The 24,743-nt window shown below is 43.5% G+C and overlaps 1 protein-coding gene across 16 annotated transcripts in view; it reads right to left on the bottom strand.

Annotated features, from left to right (window-relative positions):
- LOC129384282 (uncharacterized) overlaps window positions 1-24,743 on the bottom strand; it is a 667,107-nt gene that overhangs the window by 549,723 nt on the left and 92,641 nt on the right. The window contains exon 2 of one of the 16 annotated variants that reach the window (XM_072289998.1): window positions 6,276-6,356. The exons of 13 other annotated variants lie outside the window; for them this stretch is intronic. The gene's annotated coding sequence lies outside the window, so the exon portion shown is untranslated. Of the gene's footprint in view, window positions 1-6,275; window positions 6,917-13,945; window positions 14,275-24,743 lie in introns of those variants that run through there. 2 more of the 16 variants (XM_072290001.1, XM_072289997.1) reach the window with 2 other exon arrangements.

Genomic DNA, 24,743 nt, shown 5'->3' with positions numbered 1-24,743 from the left:
CACACAAACACAAACACACACCCACACAAACACACACCCACACAAACACAAACACACACACACACAAACACACACAAATACAAACACACATACACACAAACACAAACACACAAGCACAAACACACATACACACGCATATATCTCACTGCATCATCGACCAAGCACTCGTATTCGAGGCGCACACACACGCACACACAAACACACACATGCACAAACACACACACAAACACAAACACACGCACAAACACAAACACACACACACAAACACAAACACACAGACACACAAATACAAACACACACAAACAAGCACAAGCACACACACACAAACACACACCCAAACACAAACAAACACAAACACACACACACACACACAAACACAAACACACACACGCACAAACACACAACCACAACCACAACCACACACACACAAACACACACACAAACACAAACACACACACACAAACACACACACAAGCACACGCACAAACACACAAACACAAACACACACACACACAAACACACACATACACAAACACACACACGCGCACACACAAACACGAACACACACGAACACACACAAACACACACACAAGCACAAACACACGCACACTAACACAAACACACACACACACACACAAACACATACACACACAAACACAAACACACACACACAAACACGCACACACAAACACAAACACACACACACAAACACAAACACACACACCAACCCAACCAAACACACACGCACAAACACACGCACACACTAACACAAACACACACACACGAACACAAACACACACACAAACACAAACACACGCACAAACATACACACACACACAGACACACAAACACACACAATCACAAACACACACACACACACAAACACAAACACACGCACAAACACACACACACAGACACACAAACACACACACACACAAACACAAACACAAGCACACACACATACACTAACACACACACACAAACACTAACACACACACACAAACACAAACACAAACACACACACACACACACACGCATATATCTCACCGCACCATCGACCAAGCACAGAACACCGAGTAGGGGACGGGACACAATTTAGTGAGCAGCACTGAAAGATCCCGCGTTGCTTTAAGAGGAAGCTTTAGCTCGGGCCCAACTCCGACGCGGCCTATTCAAATACATGTAAAAACGCAAAAACGTTTTTATGAGATAACCCCTGGACCGATCTTGATGAAATTTGTTGCATTTGAAAGAGAAAGTTAAATTCTAGTGACCGTTGGAAGCGTAATTCCGATTTATGACTTGAATGTTCTTAAAACAATTTTCAAATATTTGACCGTTTGATAAAAATAGAAGCACGAAGTTTACAAATTTATAGCTCTGCATCAAGAACTGATATCGCGGTTCTGTAAACGGCATCCATTAGATCATTCAAAACGGACAAATGTAATTTGTCATTTTACATCTAACGTGAATTTGTTACGTTAGTTACAACGGTTTTGCAAAAGTTGTATTTACCTATGATTAAATTTTCTTATATTCATGTGTAGCATATCAATTTTGTCCGCTTTAGATGTACTATTAGATGCAATTCACAGAATTGTATTATCATTTTTAGTGGTTGAGTTACAGAGTTGTAAACTTGATAGTTTCGTTTTTTGAAAATTTTCTATTTTTGCCAATTTTTAATAAATAATTGACAACCTAACTCAAAAATTGAAAACCAACAGTCACTAGATTTTATGTTTTTCTTTTAAATGCAGGAAATCCCGTCAAATTTGGTGCAGTGGCTGCCGAGAAAAACGAATTCTCCTTTTACATGTATTTAGATAGGAGCACCCGAGCTAAAGCTTCCTCTTCAGAGGAAGCTTTAGCTCGGGCCCAACTCCGACGCGGCCTATTCAAATACATGTAAAACGCAAAAACGTTTTTCTGGGATAACCTCTGAGCCAATTTGAATGAATTTGTTGCATTTAAAAGAGGAAGGTAAATTCTAGTGACTGATGGAGGCGGAATTTCGATTTAGGCCTTGAATTTTGTTAAATGAAGTTTCAAAAATTCGGAAGTTTGAAAGAAATAGAAGCACCAAGTTTACGAATTCATAGCTCTGCATCAAGAACAGATATCGCGGTTCTGTAAACGTCATCCATTAGATCGTTAAAAGCGGACAAATTCGATCCGTCATATTATATCTTACGTGAATTTGCTACCTTGTTCACAAGGGTTCTGCAAAAGCTGTATTTCCGTATTACTAAATTTTTTTATATTGATGTGTGACATATCAATTTTCTCCCCTTTAGATGTGCTATTAGATGCAATTCAGAGCATTGTATTATCGTGTTTCGTTGTTGAGTTACAGAGTTGTAAACTTGATAGTTTTGCTTTTTGAAAATTTTCGATTTTTGCCAATGTTTAATAAAATATTGACGACGTAAATCGAAAATTCGAAACCAACAGTCACTGGATTCTAAGTTTTTCTTTTAAATGCAGCAAACCTCATCAAATTTGGTGCAGTAGTTGCTGAGAAAAACGAATTCTCTTTTTACATGTATTTAGATAGGAGCACCCGAGCTAAACCTTCCTGTTAAGACCTTCTGGGTGAACACAGCACCGTCTTCGCGTCGGCAGGCTGCTGGAAAGTACGAATAAAATACGGGTAGAAATGCTTAAACTGAAAAAAAAAAACACATTGTCTATGACAGACGGTGAAGTGTGCAACGCCGAATCAACTTAGTCCACCTGTGGTTCTTTAACGTGCAATAAAGCTTATTTTTTATTGCAACTTAGCACCAGCTAAAGAACGTAAGGCAAATGCAAAGCACACCGACACTAAACTTAATAAATGTTTTTCATGAGAAACAATGCATACAAAGCATCAACCGGCGCGCCCATACATTCAATCCGAAGCATTCGCCAAAGTGCTTTGAGCGCTTAGTGGTCAGTCAGCATATGCGAACAAAATCCATCAACCTTCGTTTATATATATATATATATATATATATATATATATATATATATATATATATATTTCCGAACGCGGTATCTTTTGTTTGGCTTTACGACACCGTGTACATAATTCCCATTATATATATTTTTGTTCTCAATGCAACTCGCAGGCTTTTCGATTTATTCAGAGGCCGCCTTATGCGGGAAACCCTGTTTGTTCGATATATTTGCGTAATTGGGAACCAGGCAACAGCGACAGTGTTCGTCTATGAAGAAATGAAGCTAAACTGAAGAAACCGAGTAGATAGGAACGAAAACCACACTACGTCATTCGTGGCAAGGGAACACGATACAAAACGGAAAGAATAGCAAAATAATATAAACACCTGTGCGATAACCATGTATAGCCGTCTGATAAACAAAAAAAGCAAAAACGTTTTAAACCTGCTTTCGGAACTATTTATGCTACATGGATCAGCTGCCAGCTGCACAGGCTTCAATTTTTCTTCTTTAATGTGATTCCAAAGCAAAAAAAAGAACACTTTAGTTAAGGTACTGAAATAGTAAAGGTTTGATACCCATACCAAGATATGTAATATTTTCTATTTACATTAATCCAGGAGGCAACTGGGCTTACAGAACTTTGTACGTGGCGTAAAAAGCGGCACATGGACTTTAATAAGTAAATTCATCTGTAGTTGGCGTTTAAATAAAGCGAGTTTGTATACATGTAAACACGAAGGAAAGTTAAACGATGCTTAGGAGTAGAAAAGCTGATTATGAAAACAAGCGCATTTGAAAATGGTATGAAACATTGTTTACGTTCTTATGAAATGCAAGGGTACCTTCCCTTCTGCAGACAGGATTTATTCAAATCATCGCGAGGCGTTTACGATTTGTCTAAAGTAGGCTGCCGCAAAATGGCATTCCTGGATACGGGTAGTGAAGTTCGTTGAACATTTACTTAATGTGATTGATTGCATTGAAAAACACTGGCGGCTTTCAATACCACAAATTCTTTTATTTGTTGAATTATCTTTCTTTTTTGCACTGGGGTGTTAGGAATTGGGGCTATTTTATTCTTGTGTTTTCCTATTGCTTCCTTGGGATTAAAAGCTCGTATCGTAATACGTGGTAACGGCGAAATTATCATTTGCAGCATCCACTGCACCGCTTTTACCGAGGTTCGTTGTATCACAAAAGAAAAAGCTAAAAATATCGTCACTATATGAAGGCGATTTTTCACTTAGGCAGACTGTCTTATGCAAAAATAAAAACCTTGAAAATCTCAAAATAACAACGCAAGTATCAGGTTTACAATTCTATATGTGAGCAAAAAAAAAATACAGGAAACAATATCACAATCCTGTCAACTGCACCTTATAGTACCGTTAGAGTGGAAAAAACTGACGTCATACGCAGCTTTCATATTTAGCACTAATTTTCGAGTAGGATATTTATAAATCCCTCTTAAACAGTGTCAGAATCTCCTGCGAGCTCTCAATTTTAGCAACAAACCTTTTCGGAGTAGATTATCTAAAACATTCAATTTAAAGAACTGCGACGCATGGTTTTGATGCAGAGTTATGAAGTTATAAATATTGCGAGTTAAAATTGTGGCTTTAGCTTTTCCAATATTTGGAAATTTTTGCGAAAAAATATTCCAGGCCATAAATTACTTTCTGGTTCCTGCAGTCGTTAGTATCTAACGTTCGCGGTAAAATGGAACAAATTTCATGCATTGAATCTATCCAGTGATTTTCTGTACAGAGAACAACAGATGTGTGATTTCTTCTTCTGAACCACATTTATCGGTTTTACGGGTATGTGAATATGTGGCATCGTGGTTGGCCCTGAGGTAAGCCTTCACTCTCTCCAAGCGCTCTCGCATGACGGTGAAGGCTGATGTGCGATAGCGTGGTCGATGTCAAAGTGTAAATGCAACGCAACGAGCATCGAATGCCCGAGTTCGCTTTGACACGTAATCATTCACTTTAATATGCAAGTCATTTTACGTATATGTTGTTCAACTAGGCACAGTCTTTTTTTTCCTCAGGTGGCACTGCACAGCGTTAACAATGGAGGTGTGCTAGGCATTCGTACGGCTGCCGCAGTGAAAGCTGACACCATGACGCTGCAACACTGTAAGGGTGGGAGCCGTATATCATTACAGAAATCCTCCTTAAAACACAATCATTATTCTTTAGAGAAAAAAATGTGGCACTTTCGCATGAAGACAGAATTATTAACAGCGATGGCAAGCTTTAGCGTTGCACTCAAAATTTCTCGGACGCTGTTTTAACATGCCGTGTGTGGCATGCTGGCTTGACGCAGCGGGTAAGGGAGCTCCGACTGGGCAGCAAAAAAAGAAAAAAAAAAAAAAACAGATTTAAGAAAAAAAGGCACGCGCTGTCGGTGTTTTGTTTCGTGACGTGTGTCTGTGCGCTGCGATTCTCAAAATTCTGCGGAACAATTTCGTCAAGAGTGCAAGACCAGGTATGAGCAACTTCAGCGACAGGATGGTGCGTGGCAATATAAACTCGCATATATCGCATGTCATATGATGATGGCATGGCATATAGCATGTGTATGCCCAAATATACCCGGAACCTAACAGCGGTGACGATGACAGCGAACAATTCGCTTAGAGTGTCCATACAATTACTATCCTAATAAAAAAAATAACAGTGTCTTGGCAGCTGTGAGCTGTGTGACAACGCTGACACGATTAGGAGCGTCGCAGGTGTCGTTGCGGAAGTAAGCACCTGAACGGTGCACGGGATGACGAGGCGTAAAGTCAGCGCTGCCAGATGTCGACGTAAGAGAGCAACTGCATTGAATGATAGATATCGCGTTGGTTTGATGTTAACCGTCCGTTAGGCTCAGACCAGCGCATACGCGCATCATTTCAACAAGAACGGCAATGTGCTTGCCGCACAGCTCTCATGTCATGAGCGGAAGGCAGTATATTGACTCGCTCCGCCACTGACGCGACTGAGCCTAGCGTCCCTGGTGGGTCGACTTCGCTGCGTTGCTGTTGCAGCCAAAAGCAATCGGCGTCTCTGGAGACACCCTTCGCCCCTGCACGTCGGTACAGTGAGTGAGTCGGGATAGCAACGGTGAGCCAGTACAGCAACAACACGAACGAGTCCAGAATGTCCGTACAATTGAATAGAAAGCTTCTATTACAGCATTCATTGCAGTATACTTGCAACATTTTGTTCGTCTGCTCTCCCGTGTGTTTTGCTTCATATGTTGTCCCAGCGCCGTTTCAGACATCAGTGCGATGCCGCGGAAACTACGCACGAAGTTCGGTCTCGAAAACTTACACTCTGCGCGTGGCGTCCAGGCTTCGCTGGCGCCAACGGCGTTTGCTCGCGCGAACATGCATGTGAGGCTCCCGCGAGGGACTGCAATAAAAGAAAAAAGAAAAACTCGAAAAAGAAAGAAAAACAACAACCAAAAGCAACTTGATCTGAAACAATGAATTAGCAGCCATATACCACAGTTTGTTTCAATGGGTGCTAGAAGGTTATTGAGACGAAAGCCTGAAGTGACTCCAACCCCCCTGGTCTGGAAACCGCGGCGTGCGCTAAGGCTTGCGGAACAAGACATGCTCACTCTGCGTCACTAACACCTTACAGTGCCAGAACTAACGTTTTCGAATGTTATTTATTTCATCAGACCATAAAAGAGTGGGACAAAAAAATTAAATTAATTTATGGGGTGTTACGTGCTAAAACCACTTTCTGATTATGAGGCACGCCGTAGTGGGGGACTCCGGAAATTTCGACCACCTGGGGTTCTTTAACGTGCACCTAAATCTAAGTACACGGGTGTTTTCGCATTTCGCCCCCATTGAAATGCGGCCGCCGTGGCCGGGATTCGATCCCGCGACCTCGTGCTCAGCAGCCTAACACCATAGCCACTGAGCAACCACGGCGGGTGACAGTGGGACAGTCTGCCCATATTGAACCAGCATTGACTCGATTGAGTCAGTAATTGGCGGAGTTTTTAATCTTAGCCTCTTACTGAAGCCGCTGCCTAATGAACCTTATCTGTTTACTGTTGCTGTTGCTTTTCTAGTTTATTAATGACTTGTGCTTTTCCACTACTGAAGCTGTTTTGCATAATATGGTCTTGTGGTCTCGTTTCTATAACGTAACCTTTTACTTTTACTTTCTGACGCGCTCTTAGCAATATAATTGTGTTATACTTCGATTCTATATGTTCTGCTTTAGTGTGTATGTACTTTACCCCTCCTGCTTGGGCCTTCCATGACCAGCAGTATTTACTTAAATGAAAATTAGTCGTGTGATCTCGCCTCGCGCAGAAACGCACTCGTGCCACTGCTCGCGCGTTCATCTTCTCCCCACAGCTGGCTCCGATGCCGCTCATCAAGCCAATAAAGGCGAAATTAATTAAGAAAGAATTGTGTTTAAGAACATGTGTTTGAAAAATAAAAGAAAGACGTCTTACTCCTAATAGACTCGGTAGCAAAAAAGACAAGACGAAGCGGCAGACATGAAAAACCCGGCAGACATGATGCCTGCCGGGCAATCCATAAAAGTAGCACCAGAACTTCGGAGATCTGTATTCGTAGGGATAAAAAAGTGTAACAACTGTGGAAACACGATCGAGTGCAACAAAGTTTAACTCGCGTATTTTCTTTTTATATCTGATAACTTCTTCAAACTATGGGCGCTTCTATTAAGCATCTGAGCATACGGTGACACTTGGTAAATTATCCGAGGCACACGCCGAAACAAGAAAAATGATACGTATGTCGAGACCAGGACATCACCATTTCACACGCTATTTTGGCGAGACATTGGGGGGAAGGCATTTACAAAAGCCGATCAAATCGGTGCCCTACTCGTATTCGAGGCGCGCGCACACACACACACACACACACACAAACACACACACACAAACAGACACACACACACACACACAAGCACAAACACACACACACACAAACACACACGCACACAAACACAAACAAACACACACACACAATAACACAAACACACACACACGCACCCCCCCACACACACACACACAAACACACACACACAAACACAAACACACACACACACACAAACACACACACACAAACACACACACACACACAAACACAAACACACACACGCGAACACGAACACACACACACACAAACACACATACACACCAACACACACACAGACACACACAAACACACACACATACCAACACAAACACACACACACACACACAGACACACACACACACAAACACAAACACACACACAAATACAAACAAACACACACACACATACAAACACACACACACATACAAACACACACACACACACACAAACACAAACACACACACACAAGCACAAACACACACACAAACACAAACACAAACACACGCACACACACAAACACAAACACACACACACAAACACACACACAAGCACAAACACAGACACACATACACACAAACACAAACACACACAAACACACACACATACACAAACACACACACAAACACAAACACACACCCACACACAAACACAAACACACACAAACACACACAAACACACAAACACAAACACACACACAAACACGAACACTCACACACACACACACAAACACACCTACACACACCAACACAAACACACACACACAAACACACAAACACACACACAAACACAAACACACACACAAACACAAACACAAACACACAAACACAAGCACAAACACACACACAGAGAGACACACACAAAAACACAAACAAACACGCACACACATACAAACACAAACACACTCACACACGAACACAAACACACAAACACACACACTCACACACGCGCACACACACACACAAACACAAACACACACACACAAACACAAACACAGAAACACATACACACAAACACACACACTAACACACACACAAAAAAACACAAACACACTCACACACAAACACAAACACACACAAGAACACACACACACACGAACACTCACACAGACACACACAAACACAAACACACAGACACACACAAACACAAACACACACACAAACACACACACACAAACACAAACACACACTCACACACACGCACACAAACACAAACGCACACACACACAAACACAAACACACACACACAAACACACACAAACACAAGCACAAACACACACACACAAACACAAACACACACACGCAAACACAAACACACACACACACACAAACACAAACACACACACGCATATATCTCACCGCACCATCGACCAAGCACAGAACACCGAGTAGGGGACGGGACACAATTTAGTGAGCAGCACTGAAAGATCCCGCGTTGCTTTAAGAGGAAGCTTTAGCTCGGGCCCAGCTCCGACGCGGCCTATTCAAATACATGTAAAAACGCAAAAACGTTTTTATGAGATAACCCCTGGACCGATTTTGATGAAATGTGTTGCATATGAAAGAGAAAGTTAAATTCTAGTGACTGTTGGAAGCGGAATTTCGATTTATGGCTTGAATGTTCTTAAAACAATTTTCAAATATTTGACCGTTTGAAAAAAATAGAAGCACGAAGTTTACAAATTCATAGCTCTGCATCAAGAACTGATATCGCGGTTCTGTAAACGGCATCCATTAGATCATTCAAATCGGACAAATTCGATCCGTCATGTTATATCTTACGCGAATTTGCTACCTTGTTCACAAGGGTTCTGCAAAAGCTGTATTTCCGTATTACTAAATTTTTTTATATTCATGTGTGACATATCAATTTTGTCTGCTTTAGATGTGCTATTCAGAGCATTGTATTATCGTGTTTCGTTGTTGAGTAACAGAGTTGTAAACTTGATAGTTTCGTTTTCTGAAGATTTTTGATTTTTGCCAATGTTTAATAAAATATTGACGACGTAAATCGAAAATTCGAAACCAACAGTCACTGTATTCTAAGTTTTTCTTTTAAATGCAGCAAACCTCATCAAATTTGGTGCAGTAGTAGCTGAGAAAAACGAATTCTCTTTTTACATGTATTTACATAGGAGCACCCGAGCTAAAGCTTCCTCTGAAGACCTTCTGGCCGAAGACAGCGGCGCCGTGTTCGCGTGGGCAGGCTGCTGGAAAGTACGAATAAAATACGGGTAGAAATGCTTAAACTGAAAGAAACGAACACATTGTCTATGACAGACGGTGAAGTGTGCAACGTCGAATCAACATAGTCCACCTGTGGTTCTTTAATGTGCAATAAAGCTTATTTTTCATTGCAACTTAGCACCAGCTAAAGAACGTAAGGCAAATGCAAAGCACACCGACACTAAACTTAATAAATGTTTTGCATGAGAAACAATGCATACAAAGCATCAACCGGCGCGCCCATACATTCAATCCGAAGCATTCGTCAAAGTGCTTTGAGCGCTTAGTGGTCAGTCAGCATATGCGAACAAAATCCATCAACCTTCGTTTATATATATATATATATATATATATATATATACATAATAGTTCCGAACGCGGAATCTTTTGTTTGGCTTTACGACAGCGTGTACATAATTCTCATTATATATATTTTTGTTCTCAATGCAACTCACAGGCTTTTCGATTTATTCAGAGGCTGCCTTATGCGGGAAACTCTGTTTCTTCGATATATTTGCGTAATTGGGAACCAGGCAACAGCGACAGTGTTCGTCTATGAAGAAATGAAGCTAAACTGAAGAAACTGAGTCGATAGTAACGAAAACCACACTACGTCATTCGTGGCAAGAGAACACGCCACAAAACGGACAGATTAGCAAAATAATATAAAAACCTGTGCGATAACCATGTCTAGCCTTCTGAAAAACAAAAGAAAAACAAAAACTTTTTAAACCTGCTTTCGGACCAATTTATACTACATGGATCAGCTGCCAGCTGCACAGGCTTCAATTTTTCTTCTCTAATGTGGTTCCAAAGCGAAAAAATAAAACACTTTAGTTAAGGTATTGAAATAATGAAGGTTTGATACCCATACCAAGATATGTAATATCTTCTATTTACGTTAATCCAGGAGGCAACTCGGCTTACAGGACTTTGTGTGTGGCGTAAAAAGCGGCACATAGGCTTTATTAAGTAAATTCATCTGTAGTTGGTGTTTAAATAAAGCGAGTTTGTATACATCTAAACACGAAGGAAAGTTAAACGATGCTTAGGAGTAGGAAAGCTGATTGTGAAAACAAGCGCATTTGAGAATGGTATGAAACATTGTTTACGTTCTTATGAAATGCAAGGGTACATTCCATTCCGGAGACAGGATTTATGCAAATCATCGCGAGGCGTTTACGATTTGTCTAAAGTAGGCTGCCGCAAAATTGCATTCCTGTATACGGGTAGTCAAGTTCGTTGAGCATTTACTTAATGTGATTGTTTGCATGAAAAAACACTGGCGGCTTTCAATACCACAAATTGTTTTATTTGTTCAATTATCTTTCTTTTTTGGACGGGGTGTTAGGGGTTGTGGTTATTCTTATTCTCGTGCTTTCCAATTGCTTCCTTGGGATTAAAAGCTCGTATCATAATACGTGCAACGGAGAAATTTTTATTCGCAGCACCCACTGCACCGCTTTTAACGAGGTTCGTTGTGTCACAAAAAAAAAAGCTAAAGATATCGTGACTATGAGAAGGTGATCTTTCATTTAAGCAGACTGTCTTATGCAAAAAAAAAAAGAAAACCTTGAAAATCTCAAAATAACAACGCAAGTATCAGGTTTACAATTCTATATGTGAGCAAAAAAAAATACAGGAAACAATATCACAATCCTGTCAACTGCACCTTATAGTACCTTTAGAGTGGAAAAAACTGACGTCATACGCAGCTTTCATATTTACCAGTAATTTTCGAGTAGGATATTTACAAAACCCTCTTAAACACCGTCAGAATCTCCTGCGAGCTCTCAATTTTAGCAACAAACCTTTTCGGAGTACATGATCTAAAATATTCAATTTAAAGAACTGCGATGCATGGTTTTGATGCAGACATTTACATTACATTACATTATGGGGTTTTACGTGCCAAAACCACTTTCTGATTATGAGGCACGCCGTAGTGGGGACTCCGGAAATTTCGACCACCTGGGGTTCTTTAACGTGCACCTAAATCTAAGCACACGGGTGTTTTCGCATTTCGCCCCCATCGAAATGCGGCCGCCGTGGCCGGGATTCGATCCCGCGACCTCGTGCTCAGTAGCCCAACACCATAGCCACTGAGCAACCACGGCGGGTAGTTTTGATGCAGAGTTATGAAGTTATAAATATTGCGAGTTAAAATTGTGGCTTTAGCTTTTCCAACATTTGGAAATGTTTGCGAAAAAATATTCCAGGCCATAAATTACTGTCTGGTTCCTACAGTCATTACTATCTAACGTTCGCGGTAAAATGGAACAAATTTCATGCATTGAAATCTATCCAGTGAATTTCTGTACAGAGAACAACACATGTGTGATTTCTTCTTCTGAACCACATTTATCGGTTTTACGGGTATGTGAATATGTGGCATCGTGGTTGGCCCTGAGGTAAGCCTTCGCTCTCTCCAAGCGCTCTCGCATGACGGTGAAGGCTGATGTGCGATAGCGTGGTCGATGTCAAAGTGTAAATGCAACGCAACGAGCATCGAATGCCCGAGTTCGCTTTGACACGTAATCATTCACTTTAATATGCAAGTCATTTTACGTATATGTTGTTCAACTAGGCACAGTCTTTTTTTTTCCTCAGGTGGCGCTGCACAGCCTTAACAATGGAGGTGTGCTAGGAATTCGTTCGGCTGTGGCAGTGAAAGCTGACGCCATGACGCTGCAACGCTGTAAGAGTGGGAGCCGTCGTTACACAAATTCTCCTTAAAACACAATCATTATTGTTTAGGAAAAAAAGTGGCACTTTCGCATGAAGACGGAATTATTAACTGCGATGGCAAGCTGTAGCGTTGCACTCAAAATTTCTCGGATGGTGTTTCAACATGCCGTGTGCGGCATGCTGGCTTGACGCAGCGGGTAAGGAAGCTCCGACTGGGCAGCAAAAAAAAAAAAGATAGGATTTAAGAAAAAAGGCACGCGCTGTCGGTGTTTTGTTTCGTGACGTGTGTCTGTGCGCTGCGATTCTCAAAATCCTGCGGAACAATTTCGTCAAGAGTGCAAGAAATGGTATGAGCAACTTTAGCGACAGAATTGTGCATGGCAATATAAACTCGCATACATCGCATGTCATATGAGGATGGCATGGCATATAGCATGTGTATGTCCAAATATACCCGGAACCTAACAGCGGCGACGACGACAGGGAACAATTCGCTTAGAGTGTCCATACAATTGCTACCATAATAAAAGAAATAACAGTGTCTTGGCAGCTGTGAGCTGTGTGACAACGCTGACACGATTAGGAGCGTCGCCGGTGTCGTTGCAGAAGTAAGAACCTCAACGGTGCCCGGGATGAGGTGGCGTGACGTCAGCACTGCCAGATTTCGGCGAAAGTGAGCAACAGCATTGAATGATAGATAACGCGTTGGTTTGATATTAACCGTCCGTTAGGCTCAGGCCAGCGCATACGCGCATCATGTCAACAAGAACGGCAATGTGCTTGCCGCACAGCTCTCATGTCATGAGCGGAAGGCAGAATATTGACTCGCTCCGCCACTGACGCGACTGAGCCTAGCGTCCCTGGTGGGTCGACTTCGCTGCGTTGCTGTTGCAGCCAAAAGCAATCGGCGTCTCTGGAGACACCCTTCGCCCCTGCACGTCGGTACAGTGAGTGAGTCGGGATAGCAACGGTGAGCCAGTACAGCAACAACACGAACGAGTCCAGAATGTCCGTACAATTGAATAGAAAGCTTCTATTACAGCATTCATTGCAGTATACTTGCAACATTTTGTTCGTCTGCTCTCCCGTGTGTTTTGCTTCATATGTTGTCCCAGCGCCGTTTCAGACATCAGTGCGATGCCGCGGAAACTACGCACGAAGTTCGGTCTCGAAAACTTACCACTCTGCGCGTTCTGTCTATACTTCGCTGCGCGCCAATGGCGTTTACTCGCGCAAGCATGCACGCGAGACTCCCACGAGGGACTGCAATAAAAGAAGAAAGAAAAACTCGAAAAAAAAAGAAAGACAACCACGAAAAGCAACTTGATCTGAAACAAAGAATTAGCAGCCATATACCACAGTTTGTTTCAAGTGGGGCTAGAAGGTTATTGAGATATTGAGACGAAAGCCTTAAGTGACTCAAACCCCCGCTGTTCTTGAAACCGCGGCGTGCGCTACGGCTTGCAGAACAAGACATGGTCACTCAGCGTCACTAAAACCTTACAGTGCCAGAACTAACATTTTCGGATATTATTTCTTTCATCACACCACAAAAGAGTGGGACAGTCTGCCAATATTGAACCAGCATTTACTCGATTGAGCATATATCTAATTGGCTGAGTTTTTCATGTTTAGTTAGCCTGCTGTTGAAGCTGCTGCCTAATGAACCTTATCTGGTTACTGTTGCTGTTGTTTCTCTAGTTTATTAATGACTTGTGCTTTTGAACTACTGAGGCTCTTTTTTCATAATATGGCCTTGTGGTCTTGTTACTGTAACGTAACCTTTTCCTTTTCCTTTCTGACGCGTTCTTAGCAATATAATTGTGTTATACTTCGATTCTATATGTACTGCTTTATTGTGTATGTACTTTACCCCTCCTGCTTGGGCCTTCCAAGACCTGCAGTATTTACTTAAATAAAGATTAGTCATGTGATCTCGCCTCGCGCAGAAACGCACTCGTGCCACTGCTCGCGCTTTTATCTTCTCCCCACAGCTGGCTCCGATGCCGCCCATCAAGCCAATAAAGGCGAAATTAATTAAGAAAGATTTAACTCAACGCACTCACACTAACGGCCTTCTGCGGGAGTCGAACCTTCGAGCTTGTGTGGAAATCGAACCCACTGCATTTGTTTGTTAAGTGTAGCGTCGGACACGAAGCCGGCTGACGGAGGGTCATAGCGTCTGGGAGGACGAAGGAGTGAAGTTGGTGGACTTGCTTATTTCAGTGAGAGCGTCTGACCAACGTGGCGTTTGTTCGACAGAAATAGCATTTCAAGGACAGGTTGCCTCATGTCATTGGCTGCTACAAAGGTGGTATAATCACACTTGGTTGGTTGTTCACAGGTGGCGGGATCACACCTCATTGGTTTGTGAATTCATACAAACGCACAGACATGGAGGTCACGGCTCCATCATGCGGACATTGCAGATAACAATTGTAGCGAGAGCTGCTTATGACACCAGAGGACAATCGGACACAACATGGTCACCCTTTGGGAGAATTATAATTTGCTTACACATCCTTACATAAATCACCACCCAAGCCCTCCGTACAGATGGTTAACCAGCGAAGCTGGAACGTGCGGCCCTGGTGTTTATGACTGGGTTAATCTCGACGAATCATTAAACGACGGCTTGATAGGCTGCCCCATCCTCGGTACCCAGGATGTGCTTTCGCTCGGCTGCATGAGCCGACTGCCCGGACTGCAGCGTCGGCACAGCGTAGACGAGCTCGTTCCTGGTTCCGCTCGCAACTTTGCTGATCGAAAGCTGCCTGCTCGTCAGGAGCACGTATGACGCGTAGCCTACCCCTTTCGGAGCAGGAGAGAAGCTGTCGGCTTCGACGGAGAGCAACAAAGTCACTACTGGCACATCCGATCGCGCGCTTCTCTTTCTCCTTTTTTCGCGCACGCGCATGGGGTTGCGCCGGAGGAGTTTTTGGCGTACAGGCGACAGACAGACAAACGAATTGGCTAGCCATATATAGTTTGGCTGTAATATATTTCGGATATCAATGGACCCAAATATTTATACACTGGAAGATGTACACTTTACTTCAATTTCAATTATCTTCAAGCAAACCATGGGTAATCGGTCATGCCTTGATTACGTATTAAATTGCCATGACACAAAGGTGTGAAACGCCTGCAACATACAACTCTCCTCATAGGGGCGAGTTTCACTAGTTCTAATTCAGCAATAGAAGCAGTAAATGTACCGTGTTTTTAGTTTTCAGCCAAGCTGTTTGAAGAAAAAAGAAATGTTTTAAAAAACATGGTGCAAGTTGAGATTATACGACCTACATTGTTATAAGGCCTTTGACAATCGGACACGTGAGGTCTTAAATTGTGATTTCACACAATGTTAAAGAACACTTTTGTTTCTTTAAACACCTTGGCTAAGGTTAGATTAGACACTATACATAGACAGTGGTTTATATATGCATTAGAAGTGTTCCCAAAGTAACCTGACATTTGAAAATACTTCCACAGGACCTCAAATTACAAAAAGCCATCTACCCCACTCGCTACAGGCCCGACTGCCCGTGGTGTGGCGGCATACAAACACTGCAACACATTACTTGGGATTGTGAATCACACCCGTTTCACAATACACAGCACACAATGGAGCAATGGGAGGCACAGCTAACTAGCTCAGACCTGGCGGGACAACATTCCTTCATAAAACAGGTCCAGTGGGCGGGCGAGGCAAGCGGGGCCTTGGAATAAAGGGGCTCCGACCATTTCACGTAAAGCCTTTTATGCAATAAAGGTTTCTCTCTCTGCTAAAGGTGGAACACAATTACTCGACAACCGCGGTTTTCAACGAGTTTCCAAAATGTTTGCGCAGTGTTTTTTTCAACCATCTCATAGCACGATGTCGTAGTGTCGTACCAGCTGTTAATGTAAATATCCCATGCTTACCTAAGCGTAGGCACAACTTTGTCAATATTTTTCTTTCATTCACATCACTGCGGAGATACATACATAGATTTGTGTTTTGAATGAAGTCTTTCTTTGTTGCATTATTTCTCTAACGTACTGTACATTTTGTATACGCGTGCAATAAACTTATGACAGCTTGTGATGTATCGCAGGACATTTTTCTTCATACTATAATTGTTCTGTTAACATTTATGCACTTCGCGATTACCAATGTGGGGACTTCAGCTGAGTATATGAAGCCATCGCGAATCCCCTCTCTGCTTCCATATTATTATTGTTAATATTATTAACTCTCTCTTTAACAGGACCGTGTATACTGCGTACTCTTAGGCTAAAAGGAGCGTCTCGCATCATCGATGACGCCAGCATCTCGTACACGTAAATTTCATTCCATAATAATGAGGCGTCATTTGCGTTTTCAGAGAACAAGAGTGCGGAAAAGTCGCACGAAAGTTAGGCGAGATCCGGTTCACATGGAAACTTTTCTTTAATTCTTCCTGCTGTGAAAGATTTGCAGCATTTTGAACAATAGCCCCAACCCACTGGAACAGGTAGCTCTCCTTTCGCTATCCTCTCTTATACTATGACTCCGACGACAGTGCAAGCGTAGTTATTCATATGACCTTTATGACGTTTTTAGAAGTGCGCGGCGCTTCAGATGAAACTACCGGTCGGCACGGTCAATTTGTTACCTATCCCACACCCTTCTTTAGTAACACTCCGTACACAAATGGCAGAGCATGTTGTGTACGCCTCCGCATACGCTGACGCAAGAAACAATAATCGAAACCACCAAATAGTCAACGCTGTATGACCGAAGTTTCACGCTACTTCCTTCTCGTTCCAAAATATCTGCAAACCAATTTGCGCTTAAGTTTTACTACACAACTCTTACATCGCCGTAGTATAGCAGCGGTATACAAATATGAAACCATGTAGTGCTGCTACACTACGAAGAAGGTCTTTCGAGCTCCCCGAATGTTTCAACATTTATTTGCACATCTAATGTTTGCCTAAATCTTGAATAATTTATCATGAATCTGTTTACGATATTCCAGCGTGCGTACAAGGCGAGATCGCAATTGGCCTTCGCATTTGAACACGCAGTTTAAGTTCTCAAACCTTGGCTACGTCCGAACACAAAAAAAGCTCCTTAACACTCCACGTATAGGTTGTTCCCGTTTATGCTAGTCCTTCCTGCAGACTACCGTGCTTGCGGCATCAAGGTATTCCGAGCCACGCCGCCCTGCACCACAGTAAGCCGATTTGCATAAGGAGCTTGCACGTGATGGGCCACATAGTCGTGTAGGTCATAAGCCTGTGTGCGCGAATCTAAGCTTTAGCGCACAGCGTTCATTAGAGTCGGATTTATGCACATTTGTTTTTATTGGTCGGTAATGCCTCAGACGCGCAGCCTTGAGATGGGTAGAATGCTTGCAAGTAGTGGATAGTGGGTTGCATTAGCTCGAGGAAGTTAGCGCTACCAGGTAAGCGCAGCGCACTTGTGTATATTGGGAGTGTCTCTGCTAACTGTGTCGTAATATAGAACGGTCAGCCAGCAAACTAATGAGCAGCCATCTTTGGCGTGAATAGCCTCGCTGTTCTCACCAACCAAGGCGACGGATGTGAAAAGCCGTTCGGACTAGAGGGTCGAAATGGACATCAAAGCTTAAGCGACGAGTTGGGGGAGGTGCCGACGCACTTCCGCGTTAAATACGTTCCTGGAAAGCACTGCTTTCTATGTCTGGTTGGAATAAGATATCACTGATGTCTGATGAATTAAAGTAAAGTTACGTTATGTCTTTCACTTTGGCTTAGTTGCTATAACTTTGCTGCTTAACGTGAAGTTGGTAACTTCCACCTGAGTGGTAGTTTGGGCACGTTGGTATTTCGTAAGGACTACTAAAGAGGTGCGAACTGGACACAGACATAAAAAAGTCTCATACGCACGAACGCCTGTGTGTGTGTGATCTCGCGCATGTGTATGCGTGTGTCTTGTTTATATCTGTGCCCTGTTAGCGCTTTTCCAGTCGTCCTTATTGACAATATTGTGGAAGAGGAAACAAAAGTAAAAAAAAGACACTTGTGCATTTACATTGAGCCTGTTCTCTTATTTATCGAGTTTTCTTTACGTGTACAAATATTTTTTTTAAATGCGCCTAAATTTTTTTGTATGTGGCGTCTGAGTATCCAAAGTTATATCGTCACAGTATTTGTTGCTGCAGGGCGAAACTTGTTTTCTCTACTGCGGAAACTGAAACTAAAGAGAAGAATAGCTCTCCATGTCTAAGTATATAGAATGACAGTCTACGCAACTAAACTAAGGAACAGGTTGTACTTTACAACTCAAGCTTTTGGTCTTCGTCTTGACGCATGGTGACTCCCCCCTGTGTCAAGTCTGAGTGGAAGAGATATTATTACAAGGGAGAGAGAGAGAGAGAGAGAAAATGATAAATGAAAGGTAGGGAGGTTAACCAGGACTGAGCCCGGTTGGCTACCCTACACTGGGGAAAGGGAAAGGGGGACGGAAAGATTAAAAAAAAAAGGAAAAGAGAAAGTCCACTGGAAATACCAGTCGGTCACTCAGTCTGGATCACAGACGCTGACTCAATCCGGTCGCTTTCAAATATCGCAGCAGCGCTTTTGTGGCCTTTTGTAGCTGTGATATGCGAGGCCATGATCCCAAGATCTTGTTCAAGGTGAACGGCTTTCCATCTAGCTGATTGAGAGCTGTGCAGAGGTCTTGCCGTTCATTTTCATAAGATGGGCAGTAGCACAGTAGGTGTTCGATGGTTTCCTCGACACCGCAGGCATTGCACTCGGCGCTATCAGCCATTCCAATCAGAAATGCATAAGCATTTGTGAATGCGACGCCCAAACGTAAGCGGCACAGCACTGTTTCCTCATTTCGCGGAAGACCTGGTAACAGCCGCAGTTGCATATAGGGATCGAGGGAATGCAAGCGATGGTGAGTGAATTCAGGTGTGCGCCACTTCTCCAATGTCAAAGAGTGCGCTAGCTTGCTTAAGTGTTGGGCTGCGTCGGTCCGCGATAAAGGTATTGAAACAAGGGTTGCTCCCTCGTGAGCTTTTCTAGCAGCTTCGTCAGCGAGGTCGTTGCCGGAGATACCGCAATGACCAGGCAGCCACTGAAACACGACGTCGTGTCCTTTCGCGATCATGTGATGGTGCATTTCTCGTATCTCCGACACGAGTTGTTCACATGACCCGCGACGAAGAGATGCCAGAAGACATTGTAAGGCCGCCTTCGAATCGCAGAATATAGCCCACCGATTAGCCGGTTGGTTATTAATATAATCAACGGCACCTCGGAGGGCAACAAGCTCCGCACTAGTCGATGTTGTCAAGTGCGAAATCTTGTATTGGATGCTTAGTGAACGGGATGGTATAACCACTGCGCCGGTGGAGCTGGTCTGAGTGGAAGAGCCATCCGTATATATATGTACTCGATCAAAGTAGAAAGTGTGCAAACAATCCAGAGCTGCTTGCTTCAAGGCCAAGGTAGGCAGGTCGGTCTTCTTTCTTATCCCTGGAATCGTAAGACGCACTTGAGGTTGTTTTAAACACCACAAAGCTGAGGTTGAACGTGCAGAGGGTGTGAAACCCGATGGTAAGGAGGCACGATGGATGTTGACCTTGTTGGAGAAGGACGCCTGTGGTCGTCGTTCTGGCAGGCACGCAAGAAAGCTTGACTGCATCCGTGAAACATGACGAACATGGGCTCTAAGCGTTTCGGTGCTAATGTAAGTTGTGATCGGATGGTCTTGAGCGATTATAATGGTTCCAGCTGTCGAGGCGCTGCGCGGAAGGCCTAGGCAAACACGTAGTGCCTGTGCCTGCACGCTCTGAAGTTCTCGAAGATTTGACTTGCATGTTTTAGCAAGCACGGGGGAGCTATAGCGTAGGAATCCGATGAACAGTGCTCGATATAACTGTAGCATGGAGCCCACTGACGATCCCCATGTTTTGCCGGCGATGAACTTGAAGACGTGAACAATAGATGTGAGCTTCTTCTTTAAGTGGGCAACATGAGGGCTCCAAGTGAGGTCCCGGTCTACAATGACACAAAAAACCGGTGATTTCTCTTGTAGGAGATAGGCTGACCATTGATGCATACTGGATAAGGAGTCATCGTTTTTCGCGTAAAAGCGACTAATGCACATTTTTCTGTTGAGATGGTAAGGCCTTGTGTGTGAAGGTAGTCTGATGCCTGTGTTGCTGCTTTCTGTAGCCGTGCGCGAACCTGCAGGCGAGTGACCGCTGATGTCCAGATGCAGATGTCGTCGGCGTAGATTGAAACACTCACTGTTTCCGGTAGGGATTCGGCCAGCCCAAGAAGCGCGAGGTTGAAAAGAATAGGGCTTAGAACACCGCCTTGGGGAACGCCTCGGCATGTGTAGTGGTCGGTAGTCGGACCATCTTCCGTTCGTACGAACAAGGACCTTTGTGTCAAGTAGTTACTGACCCATCGATAGACTCGCCCTCCTAGTTCAATTGTCAGAAGTGCGTCTAGAATGGTTTGATGGCAAACGTTGTCGTAAGCGCCTTTCACGTCAAGAAAGAGCGCTACTGATAATCGCTTCCGAGATTTTTGTTGTTCCACAGATGATACTAGATCGATGACACTGTCAATCGATGAACGACCGCGTCGAAATCCCGCCATAGAGTCAGGGTAAATTTTATGATGTTCAAGGTACCATTCGAGACGCATGAGGATCATACGTTCCATAAGCTTCCCGACGCAGCTGGCAAGAGCTATAGGCCGATAGGATGCCAATTCGAGCGGTGACTTTCCTGCTTTTAGAAGCGGTACCAGGCGGCTGCGTTTCCATTCCTGTGGGACGACACCATCTTGCCATGAAGTATTAAAAAGGCTGAGAAGTTCTCTTCGTGCTTCTCTGCCTAGGTGGCGCAAAGCAGTATATGTTATGCCATCGGGTCCTGGTGAAGACGAACACCTACATAGCGCCATAGCAGCTTCTAACTCTTCCATAGAGAATGGAGCGTCCATACTGGCATCTCGTGGGCCGGGGATGTTGCCTAGAGCCATGTCAGGGACTAAAACTGTGCCGCCTGCGACGTTCGCACAAAATTCCTCTGCGACGTCTATCTCGCGGCGGTTATGATAGAGAGCAAGGGCGTTGAATGGGTGTCGTTGCTGGGGACTTGAGCAAAGACCCCGTAGGGTACGCCACACACTGGACAATGGCTTGCGGGGGTCTAGTGAGTCGCAAAAACATTTCCATCTTTGATCCGCTAGCTTATCCATTCGGCGTTTGATCTTCTTTTGCATGCGCCGAGCTTCTCTGAGGTCAAGAATTGACTTCGTGCGCCTGTACCTCCTTCCAGCTCGGCGACGTAGTGCACGAAGCCTTTCCAATTCAATGTCATTTTCTGTACGCTTTGATGGATGTGTGAAGCGGCGTGTACAATCTTGCATAGCGTCAGCAATTATCTCTTCTAATCTGCGTGCAATATGTGTCTTGCATGTGTCTTCTACGCGATCTTGAAAGACTGACCAGTCGATTTGGCGAGAGACAACCGGTAATGCGGCGTCTAGTCCATCGATTCTCACATAGGTCGGAATATGATCACTTCCATGGGTTTCAACATCAGTGAACCACTGCACGCTCAAAGTCAGGCAACGTGACACCAAAGTCAAGTCAAGGCAGCTACTGTATGTAGTTCCTCGCAGAAATGTCGGGCTTCCGTCATTTAGAAGACACAGGTTGTGGCCTGATGCAAAGGATACTAGTGACCTGCCCCTCGAATTTATCCTGGAGCTTCCCCATATATGGTGGTGAGCGTTGAAGTCCCCTGTTATTATCCAAGGACCGGGAGTATCAGCCATAATATCTTCCAGTCTTTTTCTATCAAACTGACTTGTTGGGGAAAGGTAGACGCCAATAAGAGTAAAAGACAGCGTCTTCTTTTTCACAGTAACACACGTAGCGCCACACGACGGTAACCAATACATTACAAGGGAAAAACGAACAGAGTGCTCCACGTGGTAATTATTTAAAGCTAGAAGAGGGAACACCCTGGCGCTTCGCAGGGCGCCTTATTATTATCATAAATAATTTGTTAATCAGCAAATCAAGCTATCAACGTAGACACAAGAAGTATAGTTTCGCCTCGGGTCAGTAACACGTGCGTACGTTCGATGCATGTTCTTCGCCGATATTCGTGGATAGCAATCACCGTGAATTTTGCGTGTCTAATTTCTTCCTTCTTAGTTTTGCTGATATCTGGTTCACAAAAATATTTGCTGCCATGGATCGTCCTCAGAGGTTCTGAGTGTTGTCGATAAATTTCGATAGACGGCCCTTGTAGATACGAAAGCATACTTTTTCTCGGCTTACGTCTACACACTTTCTGTACAAATCTAGACCGAAAATTATCTCCCTGAATGCTGTGGACCAACGAAAAATATTTCTTGTAGACCTCTGCGTGCAGGCTATATGCAGTTTCTCTAAACCAAAAGTGCAAATTAGTAACTCAAAAATATGGTCTAGTGAAAAATTTGTAAATAATTTACAGTCTAACTCAGTTTTATAATGATCTTTTTCGAGACGCGTGGCAAGAACAGTCTCGGTGAAGGGCGGAAAGGGTCTTGGCATTTAAGCTTCATTGCACGCTACATTATTAAACGCGCCTAGCACAATGAGCGGTATATATGCAAATTAAAGACAATGCGCCACGGATGAGTGTCATTTACGATCTTGCTAAAGCCGTCTTCAATAAAAATTGTACATATGATGTCTTACGCAAGCTTTAGGGATTACTTTATTAAAACGCTGCTTGTTGCACGTCCTTTCACTGCCCGAATAAACATCAAGAAATTTATAAGCACGCTTGCAAGTTTGAAAGTTACGTTAGAAGAAAGACTAAGGATAAGAAAAAACACCGCTCCTTTGCCGTCCCTGAAGATACCTCTTTAAATCATCCTGTTTATATCTCCCCCATTTAAACACCGAGAAAGAGTGTTTATATCTCGCTACAGGACAGAATACACAGGCGCGGATAAGACAAAATGAAATTCAAAGGTGATTAACGCGTCCCTTCTAATAAATTATTCTGCCAGCCTGTCCATTCTCATATTCTAGTTTATTTCTCCAATACTGCACACTGTACGATGCTTCAAAGCTTAATAAGGTGTTTTAACCAGCTTACCAGCATACAGCACATCAGACATCTTTGTCTCAGGAAGTTTTGTCCTTACTTAAACCATATCGTGGAATGTAATAATTACGGTTCGCCCAATGAAGTCTGGCATGTCCTTTTTGGCTTGTTTATGAACAGAGTTGACAAGAGAGCATGTACGCATCTTTTATCACCGGCGTTTCCCTCTTAATGCAATGGGGCAGCTGAGGCATTGGTGCAGTTTGCTTTTTCTTGTGAAGGAAGACACAGGTGTAGAAAATCCGTTTATTCCACCGGAGGGCAGTACAACGACATCTAAGCAGATGCATTTGTCAATGCATAGCCTATAGCTTCAGCTCCCGCTACAGCAACTAAGCAGGACAGATGAACTGAAACAACTAATGACGCGACACATCTTGGTCGTCGCGCTTTGAAAGGCAGCAGCACTGACAAAAGGATGCTCGAGCATAGTCTGCACACTGAAAGGCACGTTTTATGCGGTTATAACACTCCCCTCCCCCTCCCACAAAGAATGCAAAAGAAACTCACAGTCGGTCGTGCATCAGTCGATCTGGTGAACGGGCCACCGGAGTGCTGCATCTAAATATACACGTGGGACGTGCGGCTGCCACGGTGACGGCACTGCCGGTTTCGATGAGCAACGTTCTCTTCCCGATATGTCACCGGCATGCGGCAAATGAATTGTGTCACCCCAATCTTCCGAATAGTCCTTGTGCTTCAAAGAGGAACAAAGTAGGTGATCCGCACGCAAAAATCTCGTTTGTTTGTTCAAGTACGTCACAATATTGTGAGTGCGCAATCCATAGAATGCACGGCCAGAATCTTTCCTGCGAGCCACTTCACAAGTTC

The sequence above is a fragment of the Dermacentor andersoni genome, chromosome 8, assembly GCF_023375885.2.
Source record: "Dermacentor andersoni chromosome 8, qqDerAnde1_hic_scaffold, whole genome shotgun sequence".
NCBI lineage: Eukaryota > Metazoa > Arthropoda > Arachnida > Ixodida > Ixodidae > Dermacentor > Dermacentor andersoni.
Note: the sequence above shows the minus strand (reverse complement) of the source record. Positions and strands in the feature narration are given on the sequence as shown.